Source organism: Canis lupus, chromosome 3 (genome assembly GCF_003254725.2).
Source record: "Canis lupus dingo isolate Sandy chromosome 3, ASM325472v2, whole genome shotgun sequence".
Lineage (NCBI taxonomy): Eukaryota > Metazoa > Chordata > Mammalia > Carnivora > Canidae > Canis > Canis lupus.
Window position 1 is genome coordinate 64,991,350 of NC_064245.1, and position 26,437 is coordinate 65,017,786.

General features: G+C 39.5%; 1 protein-coding gene across 6 annotated transcripts in view; it reads right to left on the reverse strand.

The window, feature by feature from the left end:
• C1QTNF7 (C1q and TNF related 7) overlaps positions 1-26,437 on the reverse strand; it is a 104,508-nt gene that overhangs the window by 12,226 nt on the left and 65,845 nt on the right. For 2 of the 6 annotated variants that reach the window (XM_025437059.3, XM_035714742.2), the window contains exon 2: positions 11,887-11,949. The exons of 3 other annotated variants lie outside the window; for them this stretch is intronic. The gene's annotated coding sequence lies outside the window, so the exon portion shown is untranslated. Of the gene's footprint in view, positions 1-11,886; positions 11,950-14,692; positions 14,817-26,437 lie in introns of those variants that run through there. One more of the 6 variants, XM_035714741.2, reaches the window with a different exon arrangement.

The following is a 26,437-nucleotide window of genomic DNA, read 5'->3' on the forward strand; positions in this document are numbered from 1 at the left end:
ATTGAGATTCCTTCTTTTTTTTTTTTTTAAAAATAAGATAAACTCATATGTATACAGCCAACTTATAGTTGACAAGGAGCCAAGAATACTTACTTCGTGGAGAAAGAATAGTCTCTTCAATAAATGGTGTTGGGAAAACTGGCTATTTACATGCAAAAGAATGAAATTGTATCCCTAACTTAACACCCCTCAAAAGATCAACTTGAAATGGATTGAAGACTTAAATATAAGACCCAAACCATAAAACCTCTAGAAGAAAACATAGGTAAAAAGATCCTTGACATTGGTCTTGGCAACAGTATTTTTGGATATGACACCAAAACACAAACAACAAAAGCATAAAATAAACAAATGGGGCTACTTCCAACTAAAAAGCTTCTGCCTAGCACAAGAGATATTAAAAAAAATGAAAAAACCTAAAGAATGAGAGAATTGCAAACCATATATCACGTAAGGGGTTAATACCCAAATTATAAAAGGAATTTATACAGTTTAACAGGAAAAAACAAATAATCTTCTTAAAAATGGACAAAGAATCTGAATAGACATTTTTCCAACAAAGACATACAAACAGCTAACAGGTACATGAAGAGATGCTTAACATCATTAGTCATCAGGAGAGTGCAAGTCAAAACCACAATGAGGTATCGCCTTACATCTGTCAGAATGGCTATTATCAAAAAGAGAAGGGATAATAAATTTTGCTGAGTTTATGGAGAAAAGGGAACCCTTGTGCACTGCTGGTGAGAATGTGAATTGGTATAGCCACTATGGAAAACAATATAGAGATTTCTCGAAAAATTAAAAATACAACTACCGTGTGATCCAGCAACCCTACTTCTGCATATATATCTGAAGGAAATAAAAACAGGATATCAAAGAGCTATCTGGACTCTCAGGTTCATTGCAGCATTATTTACAATAGCCAAGACATGGAAGCAACCTAAATGTCCATTGACAAATGAATGATAAAGAAAATGTGCTATAAATATAATGGACTACTATTCAGCCATAAAAGAAGGATATCCATTTATGACATGATGGATGAACCTTAAAAGCATTATAGTATGTGAAATAAGTCAGAGAAAGACAAATACTGTATGATTCAACTTACATGTTGAATCTAACACTCTGAATTCATATAAACAGAGAATAGAATGGTGGTTGTCAGCAGCTGGAGGGTGGGGGAAATGGAGAGATGCTGGTGAAATAATTCAACCTCTACTTAAAAGCTGAATAAATTTTGGGGATCTAATGTGCAGCATGGTGTCTATAATTAATATTGTCTTGTATATTGAAAGAGAATACATCTTACTGCATGTTATTACTACACACAAAAAATGTTCTTACTGCACACAAAAATGATAATTATGTGAGGTGATGGATGTGTTAACTAATCTTACTTTAATAATCATTTCACAATACATGCAGGTATCAAACCTTTACATTGTAGACCTTAAACTTACACAATGTTATATGTCACTTGTAGCTCAATAAAGCTGGAAAAAAAAAACTGTAGTTGGTAGAATGTAAAATGCTGCACCGCTGTGCAAAACAGTAAATTAAGTCCTCAAAAAATTTAATCTAGAATTATCATATGATCCAACAATTCCACTTCTGGGTATTTATCTAAAAGAAGCGAAAACAGGGACTCATATATTTGTACACTCATGCTCTTAGCAGCATTATTTACAAGAACCAAAAGGTGGAAGCCACCCAGCTGCCATCAACAGACAAATGGATAGACACAATATGGTACACACATACAATGGAATATTATTCAACCATTAAAAGGAAGGGAATTTCAACCCATTTTACAATTTGGAGGAATCACAAAAACGTGATGCTAAGTGAAACAAGCTAGTCTCAAAAGGACAAATATTGTATGATTTTTACCTATATGATGTATCTAGAATAGTCACAGTCGTAGAGACATAAAGTCGAACAGTTGTTGCCAAAGGCTAGGGAGAGGGGTGGGGGGGCTAACATTTAATGAATGCAGAGTTTCAGTTGGTGAAGATGAAAAAGTTCTGGAGACACATGGTGGTGTGATGGTTGTACAACAGTGTGAATATACTTGCTGCCACAGAACTGTACACTTCAAAATTGTGAAGTAAATATTATGTATATTTTACCAAAATAAAAAATACTAAGTGAAAAAAGCAAGATATGCTGGGATGCAAGGAATATACTAGTATTTTTATTACTGTGCTGGGTGTTTTCAAACATTGCTTACTTCATCCTTACACTGCTTTTATGCAGTAGATGATATTATCTTCATTTTATAAATGAGAAAATTGAGACTGAGGGCTCACATCCAGACAGCCATAAAGATGGCACAGGCAGGATTTGAACTGAGCTCTTTTTGTCTCCAAACACTCAAATTTTCTCCCACATCATGTGAGGGAAACTGTAATATTACTTCATGACAAAGGGCTGGACTCGATTATTAATTTGACTTGAGAATATATTTTGCCTGGAAGTCATTAGGAAGAAGATAGGTAACTAGGGGTGACCAAAACACGACATATCCTTGGCCTGCAGAGGAAGAGATTTCATAATAGCAGTCTCGGTCCTTCTCACTAGGAGTAAGCAAGACAGGGTGGGGACCTGAGGTGTTCATATCCTAGCTGTTTCTGTTGTGTGGTTCCTCAGCTCTGTCCTTGGGCTCCAGTATTCCTCCTCAGAACTGCCTCTCCGGTTGGCCACGGAATACCTTCCTTTCTGTCACTGTGCAGCGTGCAGCACCTCACAAACACACTGGGTTATGACTATCTATTGCTTTTTCTCCACCAAAAGATAAACTCTGTACCACCAACATTTAGGACCAAGGCTAGGCTGCAGTAAAGGCTCACCAAAGGTTGGATGAAGAAAATATTTATTCATCAATATTTCCTTCAAGAACAGCTTGTGATTTTTAAAGCTTTGGCTGCTTTATGTAAAGTGCTATGATGGCACAACAGTAAAAAAAAAAAAAATGCTGACATTTGGCAAACATTTTGTAGTCTACAGAGCAACGTTAAGTTCATATCATTTTTCCAAAAGACCCTTTAGTGGTAGGTTGCACTGGGAACTGATGTCTCAAGAAGTCAGGTAACTTGTCTATGGCCGCAAAGCGAGTGTCAGGCCAGAGATTTGAACCCAGGCCTTCAGTTTCATGGATTTTTCTAACAGAGCTGTCTGTTTAATAAATTCAGAAACTCCCGTAATGAAACGGGCCACTGCATCTACATTTGCCAAAGTTCTATAAAAAGAGTAAACACCATACCTTGCTCTGGGTTGGTGGGTTGCTCCAGGATTCTAAATCCACAAGAGACTGAGGATCTTTCATGAGAGCTTCAGCGAAAAACTTGCTTTGGTACCAGACAGAAAAAGAGATCCAAGTTCTCAGAGGTTTCCAAACAGTTGTGCTAAAAATAATTTTTCTCCTTTAGTCCCAAAGAGCCAGAGGCCCTGGAAGTCATTCATGGGGTGAGGCTCAATCAGGGGCCGGTCAGAATTACAGTTTTGTTTGAGATAAACCTTAAGCTCCCGCTTTCTTTGGTAAGTTTAGAGGTGCTTCCATCTCTGTGTGTCGTGGCCTCTTTTGCAGATTTGTTTACTTAAATTTTTCCTTCTTCATTTGTTTTCCACTGAGTGGAAGTTTCAGGAAAAAAATTACTCACTGACTGGAAATTAGTTGTTAACTTAGAGAAAGGAGTCATTTCCTATTTGAAAATTTTCAAGGTAGAATCTTCAAATTCTGGAGATTGGGTGTGGTTTCATGGAATAAACAAGGAGAGGTGGTAAATGTTCTTGGCAAATATGGCGGGAAAAGGGTCCGTCATCCTATGGAAATGGAAGAGGGTGCTGTGAAAGGGAAGAGGGTTATGAGTACTGCACTGATCTTTTCTTTGTTCTCTGTTGAATGGGTAAATGATTGGGTATTTTTGGAAGACTGACATGTCTTTGTTACTGTAGAGAACTGATCATAACAACTCAAAAGGCAGAATGGTTCTCCAAAGCCTGCGACTACTAATCTTCGATGCAATCAATTTCTTTGTTTCCTTCTGATACGTACTTCTCACGTCTCCTTAGCAACAGCAATATATAATTCATGATGTCATTTATGGAAATTCAGTGACTGAAAAATCTTGTTTTTATCTTGCTTTCCCTACCATTCTTCTCAAGCCTTTGGGAATGCTAATCGGAAGAAGTCTTTTCAAAGTTATTGAAGTGGATACTGGTGATAAATTTGACCAAGAAGGTGGATGGGGTTGTCACCCAGATAAACTTCATTTTGCCCTAGCCATCCACCCTCCCATCCGGAGGAAATGGTTTTTTGAATTTGTTGGCTATCCAAAATATGATGCTATCACAAGGTAGTGAAAACCATATCTTGGGCACAGAGTGAGACAGTTTTTTGTTAAATTAGAGTAGGATCTTTTATTTTCAATTGAGTAAATTTGACATGTAGCATTGTTGCAGTTTAAGGTGTAAAGTGTGTTACTTGATATATTTATCTATTGTAATATGATTGTTTTTGTTATATTACATAATTATAGCACAATAATATTGCATATATTCATTATATTATATCTTTAAGACTTACTTAATGCTCGTTATAAGTTAGTACCCTTAAACATCATCTGTTTTCTCCCCCTCCTCCTCTGATAACCACCATTTTATAGAGTATGACCTTAATCAGATGGAGTCCCTGAGCTTGTCTTCTCATCTTCAAAATGAAATATCTTCCATTATTTCTAAGTTTTCTCACAGTTCTTTATGTTCTCCAACAAAGTGCTTGTGCGGGATGAGACGGAATTTATAAAAAATGCCACATCTATATATATGGATAGAGATACAAGTCACTTTGAAGGAGATATTTATTGAGAGAAGTCACTCAAGTGCCATGCATACAAGGAGGCACTTGGTAGTAGCTCAATGATTTCTCCTCTCAGGGATTTTTAGCTGGAGAGGTGTTGGGATTATTTGCTTAAAGCACCTATCGTCTTCTAGAAGGAAGGAACCAGGGGTCCAATTCTCTTCCATGATGCAAATTTAGAGAAATTAGTCATGAACTATAGGGTTGGCCTGGTTGAAAGCCTGTCATCAAGAAAGGACATGGTAGTTCACAGAAGGGAATTGACCAGGAGGTAAGGGGGAATCTGGGCAAAAAAATCTAAAGGATTTTGGGGTGGTGGCTTTGGTATAGTATATAAATGAGGCTGCAAGCTTGTCTACTTTTGGTCATTCTGTCAGGGCAGATATCCTTTGGGGGACTGTGGTGAAACACACTGTGGTGAATTAAAAGGATTATTATACTGAAACTTAGTAAGGGGGAATTACTGGGGTCAACAAGAGCATACCCTACAAAAGCCTCTACTGGAATGTGCATGACTAGTGTTCAACAGTGTCACCATTTGGTGGCTAAATCAGTGGCAAGGGTGGACAATCAAAGATTTTGTTTTGTATGTTTTACCTAAGTTGGGAGTAGGAATGGCCTCTCTGAGCCAAGCAAGCCCCTAGAATTCTTAGATTGTTCATGGAAGGAAGGATTTAGGTCTTGGGTAATCTATGTGCTAATGAAAGCAAATGGGGTTCTAGCAATTCATTGAAAGCAAAGAAAGGCATGACCATAATGAACTTCAACAGGCAAAGCAGGTCATTGGGGTAAAATGCTTCAGTTAGTTCAGTGCCAGGAGAACATCACACAATAACCCTTTGTCATGTGTAAGACAGCTTTGACTCTCTGTCTTAAAGGAATCTTCCCACTCCCTATACTGAAGGGTTTGAACTGGCTAAACTAGAAAACCAGTCTTTATAAGCTTAATTTCAGGTATTTCAGCCTTTGGATGTGTTAATTTATATAAAGTTGATTAATATAAGTTTATTAAAGTTGTGACTTCTTAATGTTTTTTTCTCATTCACTCTTTGAAATAGCACAATCTTTGTCAAAGAACTTAGAAATAGTTTCTTGACTTCCAAAAGAGACAGAGGTATTCTTATGTTACTGGCTTACCATGGCCAACTATTGATACAATTTACGGGTATTTATATCTGCTTTCTTGTGTCATTTGCAGCTCCCTTAATTTCCCTTTAATGTTTGATGATAAAGTTTCTTGTATTGTTAAGGTATCACACTATTTTTTCTGTTCTGCAATATTAGATTTTAATAATATTTTTTCATCTGAGGTAACTCATTATAATCTGTATCTTCTCAGACATATTCTTCACAAAGAGAACTAGCCTTTGAAATTGTCTCCTAGAGCAGTCGGAGCTTTGATGGAACTAAAGCTTGTTAGTGACTATTTCACTCAGCATTTTTGATGCTTTTTTTAGAGACAATGGTGAAAGTGATGGGTAAAATAATATGTTGAAGTCAGTATTAGCTTAGAGTAAAAAAAAAAAAAATCAGATTCTATTTTTACCTTTCAGTCATGCCAAGGCCAAGGTCTTCCTCTATTTTTCCTATGCAGAGAAGTTTTTTTCTCTCATCTTGTGCTTTTGTTTTCCTGTAGCCTTAACTCACTTCTCAACTGAAATCAGTTCAATCTAGGCCAATCCAAGCAATGTCCACAAAGCATCCAACAATGTGCTGGTTCAGCTCTCAAGAAAAGGGTTCAAGTTTGTAGTTTTGCCAATTTTTTTGGTGTAAATATTCCCACAATGGGGGTGCATGTATTTTTTTTTTATTTAACATTTTCGTTTTCTTTGGGTAGATACTGAGTGGTGAAATTATGAGATCATGTTATATTTTTAATATTTTGAGGAACCTCCATACTGTATTCTGCAGTGGCTGCACCAATTTACTATTCTCACCAACAGTTCACAATGGTTCCTTTTTCTCCACATCCTTGCCAGCATTTGTTATTTCTTGTCTTTTTTATTTTAGCCATTCGGATAGGTGTAAGGTGATGTCTCATTGTAGTTTTGATTTGCATTTCCCTGATGATGAATGATTAAAAAAAAACCAAACCAAAACACCTCCTATCATGGCCGGTTTCAAGCCACCTGACCTTGACCAAATGCAAAGTTGGGAAGATGTGTACAGAACTGGCCATTTTGCTGGGTACTAGAATTATTTTTTTAAAAAGGTTCTAGCTGATATACAATAAGCAATTACATGCTAGAACATTATATCATTACTTCCCTTAATCTTCACTATAACCTCTTGAGGTGAGTAATTTTATCATTTCCTTTTTATAGATGAAGACTATAAGTAGTCTGATTCATAGTTGGCTCACCAGCCACCATACCATATACCTCCCTAGGGTGCGGCTAACTTTACAAGATCAGGTTCCTGCATCCAAAGAGCTTTCAGGCAGGTGGAATGCACACCTGACCCCTCCCCCTCCCTGGAGCACTGGATTCTGTCTGGAATCTAATCTCTTTTTTGCTCCTGTGCCTTTCTTATTTTATGTCCTCTGGCTTGCAAGTTCCTGCTAACCATGTCTTCCCCATGTCCCTTTCTTCATCTGCTCACATTTTTTATCCTTAATCATTGCTTTGTCCAGAAAGTCTCCTTGATGGTTCAGAAAGTCTCCCTGATGCTCCCCATCAGGTACAGCCTTATCTTCCCTTGAGCCCTCCTGACACATTATTTGGACCTTTCTTATGCTCCTTGGCTCATGCATTCTCAATTAGGTCTATTAATTCAGCATATAAGCAGATTAGGTCAAAGTATTTATATTTTTCAAAATGTCTATGTGTAATTCTGATGGACAGCCAGGTTTTGGGAATGATCTAATCTTCTCTTGTTGAAATGATGGCCTGCTTTTTAGTCCTTCCAAACAACAAAGTTCCAGGGATACAAATCCGGTTTTCTCCCTCTTTCATCTTGTTCTCCTATTCATTACCTCATCAAATATTTATTGAGCTGTTACTGCATGGTAGCTATTGAATTCTTGGACTGGTATTCAAGGGAGAGTAAACATAAAGCCCTTATAGGGGAAAAGTCTAGTGAAGAAGACAGACACTCATCAAATAATCACAGAACTATGTTTAGTAAGATGTTAGTTTGGACTTCCCATCATCTTGGAGTTTCAATTTAGGATTCAAAACAAATTATAATGGGCAATCAATGTCCACACACCCATTTAAGACTTGATAAAAACAGCTGGATCTGATACTGTCCAGCATCCACTTCCCATCCATGCAAGAGAAAACTAGAAGTTCCAAAATGACTCGTGGCTGAAGAAAACTTTCAAAGTAGAGACCTATTAGCTGATAAGAGAGTGCTGAGGAGCTCTTCCCTCCTTTCCTGTGAGGAAGGTATGGGAAGAGTGATACTCTGTGGCCAAATGGCAAGGACCCCAAGAGATCACTGATAGTGTGAAAGTTGCTTGCAAGAAAGAAGCTAATAATTCTCAGTTAAATATTTAACTAAACCATAAAGCTGTAAGCCTTGCAGCTTTCATGGGATCAGAGAAATGTGATAAACAGGTTCTAGGGGAGCTTGACCCACCCCTGGAGGTTGATGTCCTATGGAATCATAGAAATGAGAGAATTATAGTTCTATAAAGGCAGAAGGCTGTCAGAGAAGGGAGCCAGTGTAGGGGTAGCCATTATTAGAGAGGCAAGGGTTCATGAGTTTCCTAAGAAATAGATGGTACTAAGGATCCAGCTGGAGTTGGGCCATCTAGATGGGACTCTATACTAGGACAAAGTCCTCTTAGATCAAGGAAGACAGTAAGAAGCCACTGAGTATATCACGAGTACAGAAGCTCAGGCTGGTGTGGGCCAATGCAAAGTACCAAACAAAGAGCGGATCACCCATTCAGGGGACTGTATAATATGGAGGTCTCTCAAAAAACTTTCAATGATCCTGGGAATATGTTTAATTAGAGATAGCTGGTATTTTAAGACTTGGAGCACCTGTATGTGGCAGGAGATAACCATACAAATGGCACATATTGAGCAAAAATACTTTGATCATGTTTATCTAATTCTTTTATACTCTGATCTGATCTAGACATGTTCAAAGTGGAAGGAGGGAGAGGAGATTGGGGAAGAGTGAAAAATCCTAGCAGATCCTGAGCTGAAGGCATGGAAAGGGAACAGGCTGTGTTTTGGACATGAAATGAAAGTTATGATTTAGATATGTCTTTTTAATATCTGGAAATGAGTCACAATTAAATAATGAAACTGGGTCATGTAACTGAAAATGACCAGAAAGTTAAGGAATTTGCTTGAGATGTCATGAAAGGACAGGGAAGAAAGATCCAAAAGAATTTGACTAGAAGAAGTGATGGGAGAAGAATGAAGTCGTTTCTTACTTATATCATGTGAAGAATGATAGCTAAGGTCATTTGATAATTCAATAAACTCTAGAAAGTGTTCTGAAGGAAAGGTGAATAGTGTTTTTGGGAGTATTTAGCAGGATGACATAACCAAGACTCTGGATCAGGGAGGGCCTGTCTAGGGATATGGCATCTGATCTGAAATATGAAACAGAAGCAAGCATTAACCAGTAAGAGGTTGTGAGAAAACACTTTTGGGCTGAGGGATTGCCATAAAGGCAATTGCCAAAGGTCCTGAGGTAGAAGAGGGTAATTTTGAAAAAAGACCATTGAGAAAGGGGCAAAGTAGAGGGTGATCCTGGAGGGAGGATGGCTCTCCTGGCCATGGGAGGTTCTGATCTTTTTCCTGGGGTGGTAGGCGCCCCTGAAGGACTGTGAGCAGGATTATATGAGTCAGGCTGTCAACTCTCCCTCAACCCTGATAGGTTACCACAATGAGGATGATATACATTGAGGGAAGGCCTATTTGCCACTTCCCTGGCTTTTCAAGGTGAGTTCAACAGGCCATAAAGACCCAGGGTGGTTTCTGAACCCAGTCTCCTTTCACTGTAGGGAAAGAAGTGACTTCTTGTATGAAAAGTTTGCATGTTTAACAATAAGGCAATTCACTCACTCATTGAATGAACAAGTGTTATTGGACCCCACTGGGTGCCAGGCTCTGTCCCAGGCCCTGCAGATGGGAGTTGAAAGAGGCAGATGGGATTTCGATGTGAAACAGAGCTCACATTCCAGTAGGAATTTCATGCCATCAGGGAAGGAAGGACCCTCAGAGGGCATCAGCCTGATTTTCCCATTTTATAGACTAAAAAACAGATGCAGTGAGGAGAAGTGACTTGCCCAAAGGCCACAATTACATATGATGTTGAATTAGAACTCAGGTCCCTGTATCATTGCCAAGAGTCACTCCTTGCATAGCATATCCTCTCATCAAGCTTTCATTCCTAAGACATTGCAATATTCTTTATTTATAGAAATATCCATTATTGGGGATAACTGAGAATTAACAAACAGCATTATCCCTGACCATAATACTTGAGCCTTGCCCTTATGTCCACAATGTCACTTCTCATATTTTCAATCATAAAAAATTTTTTAAAAATTGCAGAAAATTTCAAACATACACGAAAGTGATACATACTGATGCCCTAGGTACCCAGCTGCAAGTTACCCAAGGAGAATATTGTTTCTCTGGTGCCCCCGTTCTTATGCTCCCTTCTCCTCAACCCCTGCACTTGGTATGTTTTGAAGCAAATTCCACACACCATATCATTTATTCTGTAACTATTTCAGAAAACCTAGGAATTTTTATCATCTTGGATAACAAATAACAGAGCAATTGACACCCTATGTCTCCATTGGCCCTTGAGACCTCTTAACCAAAAAAGAGCATACTTTTAGATAAGTCAAAAATGTCTTAAAAGCACTTTACTCACAGACTGCCATATTGTGCACTAAAAGTTCTGAAATGTAGTTTTATGAGGCTGTCAAGCTTTTTCAGGGAAGTTTTCAGAGTGCAATGGGAGCTCTCCGCTGACCCATTAGAGAAATTCCAAGAAGTTCAGTAAAGGCCAGCCTGAGGGCCATGTGCTCTGGGAGGCAAGAGCCACAGAGCTGGTCTTCCACATCACCACATGTCCAGGACGGGGCCTTTGCTGATGCCAGGTGTAGCACCGTGTGGCTTTTACTATCAAAACCTGTCAAACTGTCCTGAGATTGTTTAGGAAACACTGGAGAGCCAGAGGTGGTTTCAAAATGTCAGGTAATCCTGGAGTTGGAATGTGAGAGCTATCTGGGTGATTGGAGTTGCCTTGGGAGCTTAACAGTCCATCGGCACAGAATGGGGCTGGTTGGTCTCGAACCTGCAAGGCTGGTTCCTGCCGCTTCCATCTCGGCTATGGTGCCATCAGGCAAGATAGGCAAGAGGAGAACTTCGACAGTAACAACCAGGTGGACAGACCACCAGAGCAAACCTCTCTGTGTCTGCTTCACAACCCCTATGCCTTCAGGTTGTGCTGACTACAATTTGCACACTTTCCTGAGAAATATGGGGCATGTGAGAGATGCTGTGTCTTCATGTGCGTGTAGATTTTTTTTAAACATTGAGATATGATCAAATTATACATTATATCCATTTCAGGTGCACAGCATAGTGATTATATATGTATATTGTGACATGGTCACACAGTCTAATTAACATCCATCACCACACATAGTTACAAATTGTTTTTTTTTCTTGCCAGGAGTACTTTTAAGATTTACTCTCTTAGCAACTTTTAGATGTACAATGCAGTGTTAACTATAGTCACCATACTGTACATGGCATTCCCAGGACTTATTCATTTTATGACTGGAAGTTTGTACACTTTGGTTCCCTTCCCCATGTTGCCCTCCCTCCCCACCCCTAGCCTCTGAAACTACCAATCTGCTTTCTGTTGGATGAATTTGGTTTTTGGTTTTGCTTTTAGATTCCACATTCACATGAGATCATATGGCATTTATCTTTCTCTGTCTTATTTCACTTAGCGTAATGCCCATCCATGCTGTGGCAAATGATAGGAGTTCCTTCTTTTTCGTGGCTGAATAATATTCCACTGTATATACATACCACATTTTCTCTAATCCATTCATCCATCGATGGACACTTAAGGCTGTTTCTGAGATGCCGCATCTTTGAATGATGAAAAATAAAAAAATAGTTACCATTTATCAAGTGTTTATTGTGGCAAGGCACTCTCCTAAGTACTTTATATGTATTTATTGTTTATTCTTTACCATGAGCCCATGAGGTAGCTGCTAGGACTTCCTCATGGTGGATAAGGTGGTTGGGGTTAGAGGAAGATTGGCACTGCTGGTAAGAGGCAGAGCTGGACTTCAAAGCCCTCCTCTTCCCCAGACCAACAGCCTCCAATCAGCCCCCTGGTTTCTTCTACTAGAAAGTTTCCCCACCTCTCTGCCTGTCTTTGAGTCTCTGCCAAAACCAAGTGATGGTGGCTGATTCCCTTGCTATAGTAAGTTCAGAATAAATAGCCTTTTCTTGTTCTAATCTGATTAGTCTTCACTTATTTCCATAATGTGGATGCCCACAATCCTCTCAATTTGTCTAAAGTTCTAGAAGGGAAGAGGTGTACTTTCACTGGGGCTCCCAAAAGTGTGGGCAAGCCAACTCCTACTTTTAAGGGGTTTGCTGTCTCTACGGAGAATCTTCTATACTCATGTATAGGCTTCTATACATGAGTTACATCTGATAAAGAGTCAGGTATGAGAATGCACTCCTTACAGTATGCTCCTTTGGGGCAAGGACCCTGTCTTATTCACCTATACCACAACATACACCCAAGGGCTAGAATCTAAAGATGCTCAGCATACACTGGTGGATTAATGACTAATTCTAATTAGATACCAGAATAAGAGCAAGAAAGTTAGTCTTCAATGCTGATTGGGTTCTGGAGGCAACCACAGACCAGTATGGTTCAACAGCCTTGTGAGTAGCTCCATACTTCCCTGTCTCTCTCCCAACCTCTTGCAACAGCCTTTGACCTGCTGTCTCTGGTCCTGCAGTTTTCTGCATTCAAGTCCAGGTTCTTGCATGCTACTAAAATGAACCCAAACAATGGGCACTTCATAAATGAATATTTGCTAAAAGAATGAATAATATCACTTTCCTATTTAAATTCATTCCAATAGTTAAATCTGCTTTGTAGTTTTTTTGACCCAAAATATCCTAATTAGGTAGAACTTTGCCACAGGGCAAATGCAAGGAAAAAGTCACAGAAGACACCAATAGGAAGAGGAATTATTTGCTAGTGTGTGGGGTGGCACTGGTTGGAATGGTGAGACTCACCTTGTTCTTGGATTTCCAGAACACCTTGGAAGCCAAAACATCTGCTCCCCCTTCCAGTTGGCTACATATGACTGCTCTTTCTCTCATGGTCACTGAGAAGCACACCAGAACATTATCCAGTGTGCTAGGGCAAGGGATCTATCCAAAGGATTGCAGCTGGCAGCCCAGAGGAGGTCCTTCAAGAGGCTAATAATCAACATCATTTATGGGAACTCCTAATTTGAAGGCAGGAAATAATAGCATCCATTTATGAAGTACTTACTATAGGCTAGCTGTAGTGAATCCTGATTACTTAGTGAAGAAGGTATTATTATCTGCTTATTATGGATGTGGAAAGTCAGGATCCCAAATGAAAGAATTTACAAAGGTCATGCAGCTACTAAGTGATGGATTTGGCATTCAAATTCAGATTTTTCTGACCCCCAAATCGAACCTTTAGCTTAATATGAGGACAGGAATACCACTTAGCTCTTCTTGTAAAGATTAACTGAAATAATCCACAGAGAATGAGTCCCAGGTTGCCTAAAGTATAGTAGGCACTCAGTAACTACTAGGTGAATTAATATTGCTGGTGTTGTCTTTGCTGCTCTGACTTCTGCAGCTTTGGTTCCTGTTCTCTGATGAATTGTCTGTCCTGTGTTCTCTATGCCCACTTTGTTGCACCTGAAGACCACCCAGAGCCCTGTCTTTGGTTGCAGGGAGGCCAGAGGTAACATGGGCATTTAGTAATGAAACCTTTCTATCCTGAGGATTTTGAGAGTGTCTGTGTGACATTATCTAGGCAGAAAAATAGTCTGATGGTGGTGATGATAATAATAATAGCTTACATTTATTGGAAATCCCTAAACTGACTTCTTTGTGGGCATCTCAGCTCTATTCCAACTGCCTGGTGTTTCTAAATGTCTACCCGGATGATAGAAGACTCTTGTTCCCTGCTTTGCTTCGTGCTGAAAACATTTGAGGCATTCTGGGAGGAGACCCATGGACATGAGCCAGTCTCAGAGTCAAGAGTGACAATAGACCCAACAAAGACAAAGATTTAGCAGCAGGTGGTACCATTTGCACACATATCCCCTGCCAGCCAAAACAACGTTCTCACTGACTCCATCCCAGTGGAGAGAAAGCTGGAAATCCAACAGTGACTCATAGTGTGCTTGGGAAGCAAGCTGAGTATAGTGGTTTTGGCAAAAAAGGACGAAAGCAATGGAATGTTACCACAGTTTAAATTAGCAGGACTCTCCACATCTTCTCTCTTCCCACTGACATTTCTTTGTGTCAGCTGGCAGAGTAAGACCACTGGCTTTGAAGGCCAAAGTCTTCATTGCCCAGCCATGTGCCCTTGGGCAATTTACAAAAGCTCTCTAAATCTTACTTTTCTCTTCCATAAATTAAAAATCTAAAACTGCTCAAACAAGGTATGATTGTTAAGATTAATGAAGTAATGCATCTCATTGACTGGCATTTGTGCTAATCAAGAAATTTTGGTTTCTGTTGGTGAAAGGAGAAGCAATTCTAAGTTAGAGACATTCCCCCACCCCCACCTTTTTAAATAGCAATATTTAGAATTTACCTTCTTGCTGGTGCTAGGAAATGCATGTCTTTGGTGACACTCCTTCTGGACTCTAGATCTGTGTTTTCAGAATAATCTCATCTATGTGGTTAGAGAAACTCCCTGAAGGGATAACTTCTAAGCAATTTCTTGAGACTTGAAGGGCGACATCAGGTATCTGGGAAAATAGGTTTGAGGTGGGGTAGAGAGTAGGCTGTCTAGGCAGAGCTAAGAACTCGAGGGATACTGTGGCACTGAGAGAGCACAGGATACTTTGAAGAAATTAGGAGAAAGCTGGTGAGGAGCAGAATAGTGTGAGAAGCACAATGAGAAATGCAGGGGGAGGCTGAGGCAGAGGCTGATTGCAGGAGTGGAAGGGACATTGTGGATCTTGGACTTTATCTGAACAGTAATAAGAAGCAAGTAAATAATAGGATTGGGAGTGACAGGACCATATATACAATTTAAAAAGGTCTTTTAGACTGCCATGCCAAGAAGGATTGGAGAAAGGCAAGAATGAAGGGCTAGGGTAGATAGCACCCTTGGGTAAAGACAGGTAAGAAAACCATCCAACCACTGGTCATGTTTCTCATGGAACCAGTGACAGGTTTGGTTTGTTCATTTTTTTGTGTGGCTGTGTGACTGTGTGTGTGTGAGTGTGTGTGTGTGTGTGAGATTTCCTTCTAATATGTTTTCCTATTCATAGTTCACAAAATTTTCATCAAAATACATATGTTCTTTTTTAACCTTAAAATGTATTGTCTATGCTCTATATGCTGAGTATCATTGTCATATAGAATTATTCATATTTTATTTTAAATATGTACTCATTAAAGAAAGCCTGTAGAAGAGGAAAAGGTGGAAAAATAAAAGTAACAAAAATTATAGTTCTATCTCAGATGACCACTGTTACTATTTTGGTTTATCTTTTTCCCATTACTTTTTGTTCTATGTCTCTGTGTGTGTGCATATAGGTCTTCTGTACAAACATTTGTAGTATCATCTATCACTTTGCTGCTTTCCTTTTCTTTTTTTTATAATTGAAATATATTTGACACGCAAGATTGTGTAAATTTGAGGTGTAAAACACGTTGGTTTGAAACATATATGTATTGTAATACAATTGCCATTGTAGCCATAGTCAGCTTTTTTAGAATCCACATATAAGTGAGATCATATAGTATTTGTCTTTGTCTGACTTATCTCTTACCATAACGACTTTAAGGTTCATCTATATTGCTACAAATGACAAGATTTCCTTCTTTCTCATGGATGAATAATACTCTATTATATATACCACACCTTTATCCATTCAGTGGCTAATAGGCACTTAGGTGGTTTCCATATCTTGGGTATTGTGAATAATGTCACAATAAACATGAGAGAGCAAATACCTCTTCTATATCCTGTTTTCTTTTCCTCTGGATATGTACCCAGAAGTGGGATTGCTGGGTCATCTGCTTGCTTTCTCTTTAACCTAATATTATTATATAATAAGTATTTCTCCTCTATTATTCTTTGGAACCATTAATGGCCAAACAATATTCATCAAGTAGTTATACCATAATTTATTTAATCTCCTTCCCCCCTAATGATTGGACAATTAAGCTATTTCCATTTTTTTTCTGTTATAAATGAGATTACATTGAAAACTTTTGTCCATAAGCCTTTATCCCTATTTAGGATTATTTCCTTAGGATAGATTCCCAGAAATGGAATTACTGGGTCAAAAGATTTGGATGTTTTATGTCTCTCTTGGTACATGCTGCCAAACTGCTTTCCAAAAGGTTGTGTGAATTTACAGTACCCTGTCCCTGTATGAAAACAAAATCCAGGGGAATGTAAGCTTCCCAACAGTCAGGCACCCTTAATCCCTGGAACAATAGACAGAGCCACAGAATATTTGATTTGGAAGTAACTTTAAGGGTCAGCAAAGCTGACCTCTACCGATGCTTGATCATAGCAGGATATTTTGTGGAGAGGACACTGAAGCTTGTTCCATAGTAGTACTGACAATTGTACCATCTCTGGTTTGGGTGACCCCAGATTACCTACACAGCCCCAGTCAGGGGTTAAGCCCTGGTCATGTGTAATTTTGCTGAACGAAAGTCATGCTGGGTACATAGTGGGTGCTCAGCTGATCTTGGCAGATGGGATATAGGTGATGAGACACATGGCCTGGGTTGAAGTCATCTCATTGTCTCCCTGGGTGGACAGCTCTGACAGGACACCAGAGTAGCCTTCTGGTATGGTCAGGTCTTAAGGGCATCAGGAGTCCTCAGCCCCAGGAGGTTCCTCTTCTATGGACTCTTTGAGGTATGAGCCACTTTTAAAAAGGTTTCCAGGAGCCCTTGCTCAAAAATCAGTCATGTGGCTAGGCAGGTAGAATGTATTCGTATCTCTTCTGCACCCAAGATGACAAGCCCTCCTGGTTATCCCTTTAAGGCTCTTATTGATCTTGACCTACCAGTGGCCTTTGCTTTGCTCATTGCTGGCCTTTATTTGCTTTTCCTTTGCCCTTCAGGCTGTTTAGAATTTACCACTCTTCCAGATCCAGCTGAAAGCTGGCTTTGCTAACTCCAGGCCGTTCATTCACGTCGCTGAGATTTATTCTATTTCCCTATAGCAGCTACTGGCTGTACGCTGAGGTGTAGAGTTAGACAAGTCCGTTCTAGTCCTTATTTACAATTCATTCTTGTGGGGCTCTACAACTTTAAATGTTGTTGCTCTCTTTCAGCTTGCAATCTCTCTCTCTCTCTCTCTCTCTCTCTCTCTCTCTCTGTTTCTTCATCTGGTTCCAGCCCACACTTATTAAAAAAAAAACCTTCCTGAGCATTTAACCATGTGCCCAGGCATTGGTCAATACTGTTGAACAGACTCAACGAGGCCTTTGAATCTGCAGTTAGGGGGCTGAACAACTGTCAGGACCCTCAGTGAGTGCTGTGCTGGGCTCAGCACTGTGCCCAAGGCTTCACACATACCCACTCCATCTTCTTCCAACAAGAGAAGGTAGTTACTATTATTACTCTTTTCACTTCACATGTGGAAAAACCAAGGCATGAGACATTATGTATCTTGCCTGAGACCGTGCAAGCTTAGACTCTTCACTACTATATTTTACTACCTCTTTTCTGTAAGTAACTACACACCAAAGATAGTAAATGCTACAAAGAAAAACAAGGCGAGTTGGTGACAGAAATAAAAAAAAAAATAGGGGACTATTTTAGTTCTAGTGGTCAGGGAAAACCACTCTAAGAAGGGGACATTTAAGGAAATTCCTGAGGATGACTTGGCTGGGTGAAGACCGGAAAGGAGTCCTCCAGGAAGAGAGAAGAGCCTGCACGAAGGTCTCATGGCAGGAGACGGCTTTGGGAATTCTAGCAAATGAAAGGACAGTGGGTTGGGGCTTACAGGGCAAGGAGGCCTATCACAGAGGCGGTCAGGGAAATAGATGAGGTCAAATCACCTCCGGGCTTGACTGAGTGCCAATCCCCACACAAAGTTATTGTGCATTGTCTTATGTGCGACACTCAGCAACCCCAAATGAAGTGGTTAATATTTCATGCTCATTTTACAGAAGAGGAAATAAAGGCATAAAGGGCCAATCACCTTTATCACACCCATGTAACTATGAAGTATGAGAGCCATGGCTCGAAACCAGGTTTGTTGGTGGAAAAGACCATGTGCAAGAACACCCAGCTACCTTCCTACTTACACCACCCACCAGGTTTGCACATTAGGGAAACAGGCTCTTGCTTGGATTATCACTGAGTAGGAAACCCTGGCAGTAAGAAGGTGTGCATGGAACTCTATCCAACTTAGTGTAGGCATACAATAGAATATTGTTCAGCTATGAAAAATGAAGGAAGTACTGATACATGTCAAACATGGAGGAATCTTGAAAACATTATTCTAAGTGAAGGAAGCCAGACACAAAAGACAACGTATTGTATGCGTCCATTTGTATGAAATGGTATCTAAAATAGGTAAATCTGTAGAGATGGAAAGCAAGGTGGTAGTTGCCAAGGGTTGGAAATGGGAGTGAGAAATGAGAAGGAGTGCTTAAAGGTTATGGGGGCTTTCTTTCAGCATGAAGAAAATGTTTTGAAGCTCGAGAGAGCTGGTGGCTGTACATGGTAATACACCAAACGCTACTGAATTGTTTACTTTAAGATTGTAAATTTTTAAATTTTTTTTTTTTTTATTTATGATAGTCACAGAGAGAGAGAGAGGCAGAGACACAGGCAGAGGGAGAAGCAGGCTCCATGCACCGGGAGCCCGACGTGGGATTCGATCCCCGGTCTCCAGGATCGCGCCCTGGGCCAAAGGCAGGCGCCAAACTGCTGCACCACCCAGGGATCCCAAGATTGTAAATTTTTTATAACACGTAAGTTTCACCTCTATAAAAAGTAATGCATGGGAATGAAATGCACTAGCTCCAGGCCAGTGGTTAGCAGAGGAACAAGGAAAGATAATCAAAATGGAGCCTTAGCTTAACTGGTAATTTTTAATTTTTTTATATAGAAACTTTAAAAAAATTTCTTTGTAAAAGATCTGAAATAATAATAATAAAAAACTAGCATTATTGGCATTATTGCTGGAAATTCTTCCATATAGAGAAAGGGAGCTAAGGCAAAACTGACTTCCAGAATTGAGCATGAAGGCAGAGTTGGCCAAATTTCAGTCAAATTCTCCATACACTACAGCCTCTGACTTGAATGTAAAAGGAGGGACTATAAGGTCATGTGACTCAGATGCTGTGTGTGTGTGTGTGTGTGTGTGTGTGTGTGTGTGTGTGGCCACAGTTCCCATCTTAGAATGAATTCAATGTCAATGTGAGATCAAACAAACTACAAATATTGGCTTCCCATAAATTGGTCTCTTCCCTCAGACGGAGAAGGAATTGTCTGAGATACCAGAGTACATCAGGTAGAGGGTTAAGTCTTCCCAACTGAGGCTCCATCAAATGTCATGGAAAGAGTTGGTGCCTCAACAGAGTAGCTGCCCACGTTTGTAGGGAAGTGGAGCTCAGGTACCAACACTTCTGAGAGGCCCCAGGATCTTGACTTGGCCAGCACTGTGCACATGTCAATGTGGCTAACTTCCAGAATCGCCTCTTGGGTGGATTGTGTTTGCCTCCATGTTTTAGCTGAGGAAATGGAGGCTTAGGTGAGGAATATGCCCAAGGTCACCGAGGGAGCAAGACAGAGCTGTGAGTCCAACCCAGTCTGTCTGTGCCAGAGCCTGTGTTTGTTGCAGTGCCTCCAGACTAAGAACAGAACCTGCACATGGAAGTTTCTGGATAGGGACTTGTTTATTATTTTCTAAAATTTTATTTAAATTCAATTTGTGGATAGGCACTTGCTTAATAAATAAATGAATGGTAGTAAAACAAAGCAGTTTTAATGGCCACGTAGTTTGGTAAAGATTCACAAAATTCAAATCAGCTAGGGGGCAGGCATGTCCATAGATCGTGCAAATACAAAGTGGTATAATCTTTTAGGAATGCAAAATTTATATTGACAAACATATATGAAGAGTCTGAAAATTGTCTAACTCTGTCTCAACATTTCTACTTTTACAATTTAATTTGAAGAAAATTTTAAAAATATAGACAATGCTATATATACAATGATATAGATCACAGCTTAACATATTCTTTTTTGGTTATTATAAATTATTTCTTTTGCAGTTATTGATTGGTTCAGTCAATGGCACATCAACAAGAGGACTATTTTGCAGCCAGTAAAATCTATGTTCTACGAGAACATTTAATGACAGAGCCAAATGTTTATATATATTAATGAAGGGAAAATATAGGCTGCCAAATAGTGTCTCTAGTGTTGGAGCATCCATTTTGGCTTTAAGAAATAATAAATGTATCACAAAGATGAGAAGCCTCAATATCAAAATATCAATGTGGCTCTACTGCTGTATGGAGGTGTTACTGCTGATTTACATTTTTTACTTTCATTTCCATTTTGGTTTCCAAATTTCTATGAGTAACAATAAGCATATTCCTTTTGGTTTTTAAAAAGTCAATAAAGGGACACCTGGGCGGCTCAGCAGTTGAGCATCTGCCTTTGGCTCAGGGTTGATCCTGGTCCCAGGATCGAATCCCACATTGGGCTCCCTGTGAGGAGCCTGCTTCTCCCTCTGCCTGTGTCTCTGCCTCTCTGTGCATCTCTCATGAATAAATAAATAAAATCTTTAAAAAATAAGTAAAAAGTCAATAAATGCTACATTAAAACAAACTCACTCTACCTACCCAATGGACAGTATTATGTGTAGATGGTCCTTTTTCTCAAAGAAATAAAACATTGATAATACAAGAGATTTGTGGATATTCATTTCAGTGTATTTTCTCTTCCTCCTGTTTTTCTATCTTTCCTTCCCTCCTTCCTTCTTCCTTTCTTTCTTTCTTACTTGCTTCTTCAATGTACAATTTAGCTCCAATTTCTTCCTGGCGCCAGATTTAAACATTTGGTTAAAGTCCCAAATTCTCTTCCTCTACACTTTCTCATTGAGGAATTTGAGAGCAAAGAGTCTTGGATTTTAGACATCTGGGAATGGCCAAGATTTTGGATTGGTTTTGTGAAAAGATGTATTTATTCAGTTGAGCAAGTGTGAAGCAAATGCTTTCAGCGTGTCTATTAATCTTAGTGGTCTGAGTGATGTAAGGGTACGCTCACTCATGTTTTATGATGTTTGGTTTCATAAAAATATGTTTGGTTTCAAGGCATTGGCCCCTGTTCTCTGTTGACTGGGAACAAATTTGGAGTATGGAAGGCATCTTGAATTTTTTCCCAAACCTAGTTTGTTTTTTAATCATCAGCTGGAACTCTGTGATGGTTATGACTAACACATTTGTGAGTTCATGAAAACATTTATTTTAATAGAAAAAAAACCCCAATTGAACAGCACTAGAACCAGAATGCCCTATACCATATTTTGCCAAAAGACTCCTGCCGGACAGTTTTAGGGATAGATTCAGATGGCTGTAGCTGTTTATCAAGCTGAGAAGACATAGGGCCAGCTCCATTTAGGCCATGGATTATAATAGGTTAAAGAGGAAAAACAAAAGGATTTTTTAGCTGAGTTGAGGAAATGAAGCCTGATTTGCTAGTAGCTGGGCCATAGGCAGAATTCTCCTTGGAGAACACCACAGTGAAGTTAATAACGTACCCAATGGTGCCCTCAAGAGCCGTGTTAGAACATCCTATAGTTTAATCAATCATTAGACCTTTGAGATAGCATGGGATATGCTTATATTATAAGATTCAGTGAAAAAGTCCCAACATGGAAATGTGTGCATAGTATTTTGTAAAAAGAAAAATTAAAAGAAAGAAAAACCACTCACATTAAGAGAGAGAGAGAGAGAGAGAGAGAAATATAACAAAATGTTTCTTGTTTTTCTTCATGATCATGGAACTACGTTTGTCGTTCTCTACCTTTGTTTTCTGACACTCATAATAATTATGCATTACTTTTATAATAAAGGACTCATTCATCCATCAGACATGCAGGTGCCAATCACCAGGGTTAGAGATTCAAAATGATGTAGCCACTTATCTGCCACAAAGAAGTTTATAGCACTCTTGTGGAGAGAGACAGAGAAGTGAACAGTTGTCATGAGGGAGGCATATGTGAGGTCACAGTGTGAATTAAAAAAGCAATGGTATTATATTTATGTGTAGAGTCAAAATTTAAAAATAATTGTGTGTGACCATAATGACAGGGTCCTGTATGCATGAAAGAATATCAGCTCCAGTTTGTTCCGTCTAGTTACGTGTGTTTCGGAGGATGAGATCCTTAATCTGAGATGATCCATTCTGTAGGGGCTGAGGGAGGTGCACACAAGTGTTGGGGTTGGGGCTTTACAACTTGTCAATTTGAGAAATGTCATGACTCAGTTTCTCTGAACTCTTGTCTCCATCTACAGAGGCTGTAATTCACTGATGCATCTCTGAACTCTCTCACATTCATGCAGTTACCTTGCTCCCTTGGATCATGTGTTTCAGATGGATAATCTTTCTCTTTAATTTCAGTCACTGAAGGATATCCCTTTTAGCAGGAAGTAGAGTGATAAAGAGCTCAACAAATTAGTTAGAATTTACTTTCCAGAAAGAGAACACAGGCTCTGGGTTGTGTCTCAAGGGGTTTTCTAAAGAGATAGTGCATTAACTTGGACTAAGAGTTGTTTGCTTTGGCTAGTTGGGAAGAGTTTTTGGGGTGTTTGTTACTTTTAAGCATCCCAGCCATGTTGTAAGTGGTTGAGTTTGCTCACACTAGTTATCTCTTGGTCAAAGAAGTGTTATTTATTTGTTATACAAGCAGCTATTTAGTGTCTACTATGTGCCTAGCCTGTTCTCAGAGTTGGGGTGACAGCAGTCAGCAACAGACAAGATCCTTATTTTCAGGGAGAGATAGGTAACAAACATGTAGACAAACAAATGGATAAGGAAATTGGTGATAAATATTGTGCAGGGGATGGTTGTGGAGGGGTCGTGCACACACTGCTGGTATGGCTCATTTTGATTATTTTTTGTTACCAGTGGCCTGGGCAGAGTGAACTATGCCTATGCTTTGGGGTCAGAGTCACCTAGGTCCTAATCACGGGCCTGGTACCCACCAGTGTTACTATGTGACCGCAGGAGAGTTATGTCACTAATCTGAGCCTCTCATCTCTGTTCTGGGGACAAGGATGCTCCCTGTGAGGGTCATTGGGATGACTAAATGAGTTAGGTGAAGGATGTGCACCATGTTAGCTGCTCAGAAATGGAGGAGTTGACACAATGTCCTTTTGATGCTGTTTCCCTCCCTAGTACTGGTTGTGTTGGGATTGCTGGGGCTCTAAGCATGACAGCTTTTCCTACTTGTATCATCTCTGAGAAAATAGCTCTGCAGGTATACTTGTGGCCTTCTGCATTGTCTTTTAGCTTTACTTACTTCCCAGGTGTGGTAAACAGAGTACAAGCCACCCAAAGATGTCTACATCCTAACCCCTGGCACCTGTTACTATGCTACCTTACTTGGCAAAGGAGCTTTGCAGATGTGATGAAGTTATGAGTCTTAAGAGAGGGAGATTATCCTGGGTTATCCAGATCTGTTTCCTAATAAAAAATCAAGGGTCCTTACCAGAGGAAGCAGGAGGGCTGGTGTTATAGAGGGAAGGTAATGTGAGGATGGAAGCAGAGGGAAACAGAATCAGAGAAGGAGGTGCTTTGAAGGTGGAGGAACCTTCAGAGGCAAGGAATGTAGGCAGAAAGAAAAGGCAAGGGGACAGCTTCTGCCCTAGAGCCTCCAAGAGGAACCCAATACTGTGAATCTGTTTTGGATTTCTCAATTCTAGATTAAGAACCAAGTTGATTTAAGCCACCAAGTTTGTGGGAATTTGTAGCAACAGGAAATGAATACAGGTGAAATGAGGAAATCCTGCCTGAGCCTATAAAATGGAATGAAAACTAACCTACATTTAGGATATATATCAGAACATTGGCGTGTGGCAAGTGCTCAGTAAATATAAGCTGTTATTAATATAAACACATTCTTACCGAAACAAATTACTGTCTTTCTGGAATAATGGAAAATGAATAAATTGTTGGCATCAAGGTGTTGGTAGAAGCTCAAAGATAGGTTGGATAGTGTCAAAGGATTATTTTAGTTAGTGTACACGTTCATTTCCATGGAGAGGTTTTTTCAGTGGTGCCAAGGGCAATTTCTTTCCCTTTCTGCCCACATATGGACAATGGGATGTGAACAGGGTGACCAGTGTTGACGCTCCTCAAAGCTCTGCATTGTCTTTTGCTTGTAATTCAAAATTGATGTTGAAGTGTAACAGCCAAATAAAATGTTGCCCTGTGAACTTTTTGCAACTCCTTTTTGTCTCTGATAGATCATACTGCTTGTTTCTGCAATGCAAAAAAGTTATTCCCTTGATAATTCTGAAAACCAGAGAAAGAGCACATTCATGTGAAATTGTTATTTTTCTAAGTTTATCTAGTTAGAGTAATGCTGTTCTCTAATGTAATTTCATATTTGAGAAACAGAAGACTTGCCATTTGTGTGAATTTAGCCTAAGGAAATAATTTTTAATTCAGTAGAAATATCTACATACAAAAATGTTCATTGCAGCATTATTAAAAATAGCAAAAAAATTGGAATAAATGGAAACGTTAGAAAATAAGGGGGTTGTTAAATATATTGTGGTATGGTCACTTGGTGGAATATTATGCAGCTAGTTGAGAGTGTGGTCATAATGACTGCCATAATAAGGAAAATATTTGCAATATACTGATAGAAAAATCAAGACAAAATGGTGTTTAGTGTGAATATAATGCATATGATGATTATAACTCACACGTTAATAGCCTAGCAGAGAATATTACAAAATACCAATATCCATTGTGTTCACATCATGGAATTGTGAATTTTTTTCTCCTCTCTATTTTCCAAATCTTTTGTAATACAGTTATTTACATATTTAAGGAAAAATTAGTTAAAAACATACAATAAGCCAAAGCTTCACAATAGTGTGGCGTATGTCCGAGAAAATCATGAACTCATACATTTACAGCTCAAGTGAAAATGCATAAGGAGTTCTAATTTTCCAGATTGATGCTGATTGCAGGAACTCCATGGTGAGACATCTTGACTATTAGCACCTACCAAGGCATGTGGAGACCATTCTAACACATGCTTTCTTGCTTGAAGAGAGCTGGTTTGGTTTCATGAAACAAAGAAAAGCTTTGCTCTCCAAAAATAATTCAGTTCTGATTATATCAGTAACCTCTATTCCAGCTCAGGCGCTCAGGAGAAAAATAGAAAATTTTTTCTTCACAGAGGGCCTGCTATGTACCAGGCCCTGTACTCGGTGATTTAAGTTTGCTGTCTCTGGTCAGCCTCATGGATCTGTTAGGTAGGTGCCATTATACAGGTTTGACAGACCAGATGCTCAGAAAAGTAAATGCTAGTTGGTGGGGGCAGAAGTAGGTTCAGAGCCTGGGTTGTTGGACTCCACAGCTCATTGTCTCAGCCAGGACTCCAGCTTGTGAGGCTGCCCAGAGACCCTCCAGCTTCATCTGTATAATGCTCTGGTTTTCAGGGACCTGATAGGGTCTCCCTAGTTTTGTTGCTGTCTACCATGGCTGTGCATGGGGAGTTAGATATAATTTAGTTTTATTTAATTTTACTTATTTATTTTTAAAAAGATTGTATTTATTTATTTATTTGAGAGAGATAAGGCGAGCACAGAGGGAGAAGTAGACTCTCTGCTGAGCTGGGAGCCTGACACTGGGCTTGATGCCAAGAGATCATGGCCTGAGCCGAAGACAAACACTTTAACTGACTGAGCCACCCAGGCGCCCCACGTGTAATTTAGTTTTGAATAGGCAGTACACAACAGTGTTTGAAAAATTCATATAATAAAAAGCATACATGGTGAAAATAAGTCTTCCTTCCAGATGCATCTCTCATTCTCCAGTTTGTCTTCCCTGAGAAAACCGCTATAAATGGAGAGCACTAATAAATACAGGCCCTGGAGACCCATTCTCAAGTTGTAATGATTTAGAATCTCCTAAGTTTGCCCAAGACCCTTCCAGATATTTGAAAGTGGGTCAGAGGCTGAGGCCCACTGCTCCAATGATACCATTATATCCAATTCAACAAAAAAAATAAATTCACTCTGTATATGTCAATAATATTTCAGTTCATACAGCCTCTCAGGATATAGGTGATAGGTGATCTCAGGATACAACGGGTTCGACT